Genomic DNA, 9,327 nt, shown 5'->3' with positions numbered 1-9,327 from the left:
CCTTTTATATCTGAATATGAAGGAAGGATCTGTGAATGGGATTGGACGGAGGTTACAAGAGGGAAGAATAGGAAAAACAGAATATGGAGGACCTCAAAAACAGGCTCTAGTGGTAGACTTTCTCCATTAAACAATCAAGATGATTCCACATCAAATTTCTCTTAGTACCACCACCATTAATAATCACACACCACTACCTAGGGTTGATTACTTCCTCTTGAAAGGCACTGTACTCACTGCTTTACACGCATGATCTCATGCATCCTCACGACAATCGTATGAAACAGATGAGGAAACTGAGGCTCAGAGAGATTAAGTAGCCAGCTCAAAGTCACACATCTAATGAGTGGTAGAACTGGAACTTGGAACCTTGCCTTACCGACTCCAGAGATCAAGCTCTTAGCCAAGAGAAAATGTCAACATTTATTGAAAAATTACCCTGAGTTAAATTTCCATTTCTTTACCATTAGCCATCACAAAATACTGTGTGGTATATATTATTATCACCCCCGTCAAACAAGTGAAGAAACTGAGGATTAGACTAACATTACATCTACCCAACTTCCTAAGTCTACAGTCAAAGGATAAAACTTCAGTCCCTCAGGCTCTTACTTACATTGGAGGTAGTGATATGGAATGGACAAAGCACTGAACTTAGACCAGATGACACACTTTGAAGTCCTGGCTGAGCTACAGTCTTAATGGGTGACCTCAGTCAAGTCCCTGGAACCAGAGCCCCTGCACAACTCTCAAGGAGATGCCTGGTTTTCTATAGTCAGCTTTGATATATTTACAGGAAGTGCCTCTGCCCAAAGATAGAGCAATGAAGAAACCTGGTCGGTCTAGTGAAGGCACTTTCAGTCAAAAGGGATGAACTAGAAAAACCGAGGGAGCTCTATCTCAAAAGGCGGACATGAGATCTTAATGGCTTCCAAGATAGAAGCATACTCAATAATCTTGATTCTGTTCCCATAACCTTCACATGCTGTTATCAAAATCTGAGCATCTTTCAAAGTCAACTCCTTCTACTAACAATGCCCAATAAAATCCTGATTTCTAAAATGTAAAGTGATGATGCTACCTGAATCTTAGAATAATGCTATCTGGGGGTCTGAGTAAGATTTTGCATGTTTTGGTAATGAGAATATCCTCTAGATCTTTTTACCAAAACTATCAGGGCTTCTTCAGTCAGTTCAGGCTGAAGATAAAGTGAATTGTAATGGACTGTCTTTTAGATGATTCAACAAAGTCGTTTGGCAGCTCATCATAGTAATTGCCAAACCCAAATCTGCAAAGATATAACATCACCAGAGTTCCCGTTGTGGCTCAGAGAAAACGAATCTGGCTAGTATCCCTGAGGATGCAGGTTCAATCCCCGGCCTAACTCAGTGGGTTAAGGATCTGGCGTTGCTGTGAGCTGTGGTGTAGGTCACAGACGTGGCTTAGATCTGGCGAAGCTGTGGCTGTGGTGTAGGCCAGCAGCTGCAGCTCTGATTTGACCTGTAGCCTAGGAACTTCCATATGCTGTGCAGGCCTAAAGAGTAAAAAACAAACCAAAAAAAAAAAAAGGAAAAAAAAGGAAAAAAAAGATATAACATCTCTGAAATGAATAAATCATAAAAATGTTGAAACTATGAACTACCCTGACTTAGTACTTTTCACAATGTACAAGAGACTTCTAATATCATTGCATTTGCCTTAAATTTTTAAATTATCCTCCAGTGCCTCAGGGCAACTTGGTGCACAGTTTGGTGATCACAAGTGTATAACGAAAATTATATGTTTCTCCAATTTCAAGCCTCATTCTTGTTTCCCATGGGTACCCAGTGTTAATATTTCTTGTATATAATTCCAGACAATTTCTATGCATAATCAAATGGAAATTCATTATACCTACTGTTCTGATCTCTGCCTTTTTTTTTTTTTGCTTAATAAATCTGGATATAATTCGTTAGCATTACATACAATTCCTTGTGTTTTTTAATAGTTGCATGATTTATGGTAATTTATATAAGATTTCTACTGATGTACATTTAGTTATTTAACATTAGTAACAGCGTTGTAATGAATATCCTTCTACATTTATCTTTGTCCACCTGCAGGATGAATTCTAGAAACAAAATTCCTGGGTGAGGTGTTATGTACATCTAAAATTTTGAGAGCTATTACATTTGTTGTAATTAATTTCAATTAATTGGTACCCACAGACGCCTAAGGTTTAGGCAGAAGAGAGAAAACTTCCAGCTGGCATATGCTCCCAATGGCATGTTCCACAGAACATCAGGAGACAGAATGGCCCAGGGTGGAGAGGCTACTTAAACAGGAATAGAAAAGACATATACTAGAGGACTCTAGCAAAGGATGGATTGATATTAGGAGTTTTTCTCTTGGGGTTTTTGTGGATAAAATGCAGAGAGCTTGTGTAATTCAGCAGAGGGAAGATCTAAATCGTCTGCTGGAGAGGATGTGGAGAAAAGGGAACCCTCCTGCACTGCTGGGGGGAATGCAAATTGGTGCAGCTGCTATAGAGAACAGCATGGAGTTTCCTTTAAAAACTAAAAACAGAGTTGCTGTATGATCCTGCAATCGCACTCCTGGGAATATATCTGGGGAAAATTCTAATTCAAAAAGATATATGCACCCCTATGCTTAACTGCGGCACTATTACCATAGCCGAGACATGGAAACAATCTAAATGTCTGTTGACGGATGGATACAGAGGATGTGGTACATATATAAAATGGAATACTACTCAGCCATAGACACAGCCCTAAAAGACAAAAGATGAAAAAAAATATGAAAAAGAATTATGGAAAAGAATATGAAACTCTATAACTAAATCACTTTGCTGTACACCAGCAACTAACACAACATTGTAAATCAACTGTACTTCAATTTTTTTGGTCTTTTTTTGTCTTTTCAGGGCCACCCGGCAGCATATGGAGGTTCCCAGGCTAGGAGTCCAATCAGAGCTGTAGCCACTGGCCTACACCAGAGCCACAGCAATGCATAATCTGAGCCGCATCTGTGACCTACACCACAGCTCAGAGCAACTCGGGATCCTTAACCCACTGAGTGAGGCCAGGGATCGAACCCCCATCCTCATGGGTGCTAGTCAAGTTTGTTAACCGCTGAGCCATGATGGGAACTCCCCTGTACTTCGATTTAAAAAAAAAGGAGTAAACTTTTATTTTCACTTACTTCTACCTCTAAATAAAATTTAGCATCCTTTCAAGTATGAATGTGGCAATAATCCATAGTATGAACAGTACTTGTAACTCTTTCAGCAAATGCAATCACACATATTTTCATTCCACTTACTGCTGCTGCAGATACCTTGAAATATCTTTAACACTAATAACTCCTTTTGAAAAATGGCAAATATTAGATCCACTGTTAGATCTGGTTATTTAATACATTAATAAAGATGCATACATAGTGTTATATCATAAGCTCTTTTTAAATATGATAAGTATTTCAATTTTATTTTGTGCCATCACATTAGTTATCAATCTGTGTAACAAATGACCACAAACTTAGTGGTTTAAAACAACAGGCATTTGGAGTTCCTGCTGTGGCACAGGAGGTTAAGGATCCAGGGTTGTCTCTCTGGCAGTGCAGGTTTGAACCCCAGTCCAGCATGGTGGGTTAAGGATCTAGTATTACTGCAGCTATGATATAAGTCAAAGCTGCGGCTCAGACTCAATCCCTGGCCTGAGAAATTCCATATGCTAAGGGTGCCGTCAAAAAACAAAAACAAAAACAGGCATTTACGATCTCACAGCTTCTTGGGGTCAGGAATCTGACCTTGCTAGAGCCTCTGCTTCAAGATCTCACAAAGGCTGCAATCAAAGCATGAGCTAGGGCTGTGCTTGCATCTTGAGGCTCAGCTGGGGAAAGACTCATTTCTAAGCGCACATGGTTGTTGGCTGAATTCAGTTCTTTGCAGTCTGTTGGACTGAGGGTCTCAGTTTCTTGTCACTTTATCTTTGTCATTTGGAGCTGCCGTCAATTCTTTGAGAGTAACTGACAACATAGCTCTCTTCCATAGAGTAACTGACAACAGAGCTGCTTGCTTCATCAAAGTCAGAAAGAGAGAGAATCTGCTCCCATGACAGATTTTTTTTTTTTTTTTTTGCTTTTTACAGCTGCACCAGCGGCATATGGAGGTTCCCAGGCTAGAGGTCAAGTCAGAGCCACAGCTGCCGGCCTACACCATAGCCACAGCAATGCCAGATCCAAGCCATGTCTGCAATCTACACCACAGCTCATAGCAATGCCGGTTCCTTAATCCACTAAGCAAGGCCAGGGATCAAACTCATGTCTTCATGGATACTAGTCGGGTTTGTTATTGCTGAGCCACAATAGGAACACCAAAAGTTAAAATCTTATATAAGATTTCCATGGTACAACCACTATGGAAAACAGTATGGAGATAGCTTAGAAAACTATACATAGAACTACCATATGACCCGGCAATCCCACTTAGGCATATATTCGGACAAAACTTTCCTTGAAAAAGACACATGCACCCACATGTTCATTGCAGCACTATTCACAATAGCCAAGACATGGGAACAACCCAAATGTCCATCGATAGACGATTGGATTAGGAAGATGTGGTATATATACACAATGGAATACTCCTCAGCCATAAAAAGAACAAAATAATGCCATTTGCAGCACCATGGATGGAACGAGAGACTCTCATCCTGAGTGAAGTAAGTCAGAAAGAGAAAGACAAATACCATATGATATCACTTACATCTGGAATCTAATATACGACACAAACGAACCTTTCCACAGAAAAGAAAATCATGGACATGGAGAATAGACTTGTCGTTGCCAAGGGGGAGGGGGAGGGAGAGGGATGGATGGGGAACTTGGGGTTAACAGATGCAGATACTGGCATTGGAATGGATAGGCAATGAGATCCTGCTGTATAGCACTGGGAATTATGTCTGGTCACTTGTGATGGAGCTTGATGATGGGAGAAAAAAAAATCTATACATGTATGTGTAACCGGGTCACCGTGCTGTACAGCAGAAAATTGGCAGAACACTGTAAACCAGCTATCATGAAAAAAAAAAAAAGAAAAGAAAAGAAACAGATATGGTGGCAGTGTCTGCCGGCGGGGACAAGAAGGTCATCTCAATGAAGGTTCAATGCAAGAAACAGATATGGCTTCATCAACAGGAATGACACCAAGGAAGATGTATTTGTACAGCCGACTGCCATAAAGAAGAATACCCTGGGAAGCGCCTGGGCCGTGTAGGAGATGGAGAGACTGTGGAGTTTGATGTTGTTGAAGGAGAAGAGGGTGTGGAGGCAGCAAACGTACAGGCCCTGGTGCAGTTCCAGTGCAAGGCAGCAAACAAGCAGCAAACCGTAACCATTAGAGACGCTATCCACGTCACAGGGGTCCTCCAGGCAATTACCAGCAGAACTGCCAGACCAGTGAGAGTGGGAGAAAGAATGGGGGATCAGAGAGAGCTCCCAAAGGCCAGGCCCTACCGCAGGCGAAGGTTCCCACCTTACTACATGCAGCGACCGGATGGGTGTCGACCACAGTATTCCAACCTTCCCGTGCAGGGAGAAGTGATGGAGGGTGCTGACAACCAGGGTGCAGGAGAACAAGGGAGAGAGTGCGACACAATATGTATGAGGGCTATAGACCACGATTCCGCATGGGCCCTCCACGCCAAAGACAACCCAGAGAGGACGGCAATGAAGAAGATAAGGAAAAGCAAGGAGACGAGACCCAGGGTCAGCAGCCACCTCAACGTTGGTACCGCTGCGACTCCAATTACCGGCGTGGACGCCCAGAAAACCCTAAACTGCCAGATGGCAAAGAGACAAAAGCAGACGAACCACCAGCTGAATAGTTACCTGCTCTCAAGGCTGAGCAGGGTGGAGCAAAGGCCATCTTACCATCTCTACCATCATCCAGTTTAGCTATCCAACAAGAAGAAATGAACATGAAATTCCAGCAATAAGAAATGAACAAAAGGTTGGCGCCAAAGACCTTAAGTGCTTGCTTTTTGCCTGTTGACCGGATAGCTAGAACTATATGCATTATCTATGCAGCATGGGGTTTTTATTATTTTTACCTAAAGATGTCTCTTTTTGGTAATGACAAACGTGTTTCTGTGTGTGTGTGTGTGTGTGTGTGTGTGTGTGTGTGTGTGTGTGTGTGTGTGTTTTAAGGTCTGATTTTTCTCAATACACCTTTAAAGATTTTTAAATTGTTTCACATCTGGTCAAGTTGAGATTTTTAAGAACCTCATTTTTAATTTGTAATAAAATTCACAGCTTGATTTTTTCAAAAAAGTCAATAAACTGAAAGTACCTGTTAATAAAGTTCTTAAAAAATTGGCAAAAAATAAAAATAAATAAAAAGTAAGTTTTGCACACACACACAAAAGATCTCCAGAGTGGTAGAGAGTGAGGAGTGCAGTGGACTCAAGTCCCAATAAACAACCATTTATCTGGAGAAAAACTTTTATTTTTATGTATTTATTTATTTATTTTTTTGCTTTTTAGGGCTGCAGGTTTGGCATAGGGAGGTTCCCAGGCTAGGGATCCGATCAGAGCTACCGGTGCCGGCCTACATCACAGCCACAGCAACGCCAGATCCGAGCCTTGTCTGTGACCTACACCACAGCTCAGGGCAACACCAGATCCCCAATCCACTGAGCGAGACCAGGGATCAAACCTACCACCTCATGGATGCTAGTCAGATTCATTTCCACTGTGCCAGGACCGGAACTTCGAGAAAAACTTTGACATAATCATTTAAAGTCTGGAAATTGTCCTAAGGGCATACAACAAATAGAGAAAAACACTCTGAAGAAAATCTACCAAATCATGGTAAGAGCAGTGACTGTGGCATTTGAGCCACCCCTGCTCTGCCCTTCGGCCTCTACCAGCTCCAGTTTGGGAGAAACCACTCCATTCGACTCCTAGGCTAAGGCTACAGTTTCTCCCGGGGAGGGGCAGGCCCCACCTCTATGTTAGAAAAACCATTTTAGGCAAGTGTGGCAGAGTCCCACCCCGCACTCAGCCAGGCACAGCCAGCTGAACAGACTGGGCCCTGCCCTCCCCAGTCCCAGTTCACTGGGAGGGTGGAGGTCTCACGTTGGGAGGAACAAGCAAGAAGGCTACAGGACCACCACCCTAGGGAACAGTGCAGATTGGTCTAGGAGGCCACTACCACCCGGATAGAAGAGCCACCAAAGAAAAGAAACACATTTAGCAAAGATATCACATCTACTTAGAGCTGTATGGTACATTTGTTACACTTGATAAAGCAATATTTGATACATTATTAACTGAAGTCATTACTTTACATTATGGTTCACTCTGTGTAGTTCCGTGCATTCTGACAAATGCATAATGTCATGTGTCCGCCATTCTAGTATCATATAGAATAATTTCACCACCCGCCCCCAGAAATCCCTTATGCTCCATCTGTTCATCCCTCCTCCTCCCAAAGCCCTGGCAACAACTGATCTTTTTATTGTCTCTATAGTTTGCATATTACTAAGTGAAAGAAGCTGGTTGGGAAAGGCTGTATGATTCCAGTCATACCGCATTTGTCATTTATACCTCAATAAAGCCGGAAAATTATTTCTAAAAGACATCAAATCAGGCTCTCAGGGACGTGGCCAAAGAATCCACATTTTTAACAGCCTCATCAGCAGATTCTTACGCACGCTGACGTTTGAACTAGTGGTATATGCGCCCTAGCCCCAGCATCTGACAGATAGCTTTGAAATCTGGCTCTGAAACTTTCTAGCTGAGTAAATATGGGCAAGTTATTTCATCTCCCAACCCCCGCCCCAAGCTTTAATGCTCTCATCTGTAAAATGGGTATATCAATAACGCCTACCTCATAGAGTGGTTTGGTGATTTTTTTTTTTTTTTTTGGCTGCACCTGAGGCATATGGAAATTCCCAGGCCAAGACTCAAACCTGCACCACAGCAGTGACCCAAGCCGCTACAGTGACAATGTCAGATCCTGAACTCACTGCACCACAGGAGAACTCCAAGTGGTTTGATAAATGAGCTAAGATGTAAAGCCCCTATCACTGTGCCTAGCACTCAGTAAATGGTAACTATTTTTATAAAGCACACGGATTCCATCTGGTTTTCCATTCTTTTGTTCTCACAGTTCCCAATAATTGTTGGCTATTATGATCAGAGGTTAATGGAGCCCACTGAGAGGCAGCGTGGTGTAGTAAAGTGAGCACAGGGTCGGAATTCAAATCCCGGCTCTGCCCTTTCAGGCTATAATCACAAACGATTCACAATCTGTGCGCTTCAGCTTCCTCATCTGTAAGATGAGGCTAAAAACAGTACCTTACCTCCCAGAGATACGAGAATCAAATGCAACAGTACATTTAAAGAACATGGCATGCAGTAAGTCCTTATTAGACAATCCCCAAATCTGTCTGTGCACTCATGCTTCCTGATCTTTCGCTATAGTGATCGAAATGATTGTGTAGGAATGATACTGGTAGGGCCTATGAAAAATTCTTTTAGAAGCCTAGTTTAGTCATTTCTACCCAATTCAGATGAATATTTTGCTGTGTATAATTCCCTGAATGAAAACTTGGATCCTTTTACTACATGGTCCTATCTAACCATGATTTCTGTGTTTGCAAATCTCACCATAAGCTTGCTTTCTTTTCTTTTTCTTTTTAGGGCCACATCTGCAGCATATGGAAGTTCCCAGGCTAGGGGTAAAGTTGGAGCTGTGGCTCTCGACCTATGCCACAACCACAGCAATACTGGATCTGAGCCACATCTATAACCTACGCTGCAGCTCGAAACAACGCCAGACCCCTATCTCACTAAGCAAGGCCAGGGATCGAACCCACATCCTCACAGACACTATGCTGGGGTCTTAACCCACTGAGATAAAACAAGAACTCCTGTTTTTAAAAAGATGAGAGTTTGTGGTTGATGATTATCATTGTATCTGCTGTTCTGATTAGTAAAAGCTAAACTTGTTCCTACTCCAGAATTTCAGAATGATCCAAGCTTCCATGAAACCATAGGAGCAGGAACCATGAGGCTGCGGGTTCAATCCCTGGCCTCATTCAGTGGGTTAAGGATCCCGTGTTGCCGTGAGCTGTGGCTCAGATCTGCGACCTACACCACAGCTCACAGCAACGCCAGATCCTTAACCCACTGAGCAAGGCCATGGGTCCAACCCACAACCTCATGGTTCCTAGTCGGATTTGTTTCCGCCACGCCACGACAGGAATTCCACATTTTTTAAATCTTCGATTCTTCAGAATTGCCAGTTACCTGACCAGGCAG

General features: G+C 42.5%; 1 pseudogene; it reads left to right on the top strand.

Annotated features, from left to right (window-relative positions):
* Positions 1 to 5,112: 5,112 nt before the first annotated feature.
* Positions 5,113 to 5,885, top strand: LOC125118131 (Y-box-binding protein 1-like; annotated as a pseudogene).
* The last annotated feature ends 3,442 nt before the right edge of the window (positions 5,886 to 9,327 follow it).

Source organism: Phacochoerus africanus, chromosome X (assembly GCF_016906955.1).
Source record: "Phacochoerus africanus isolate WHEZ1 chromosome X, ROS_Pafr_v1, whole genome shotgun sequence".
Lineage (NCBI taxonomy): Eukaryota > Metazoa > Chordata > Mammalia > Artiodactyla > Suidae > Phacochoerus > Phacochoerus africanus.
This window is presented reverse-complemented; position numbering and strand designations above follow the sequence as displayed.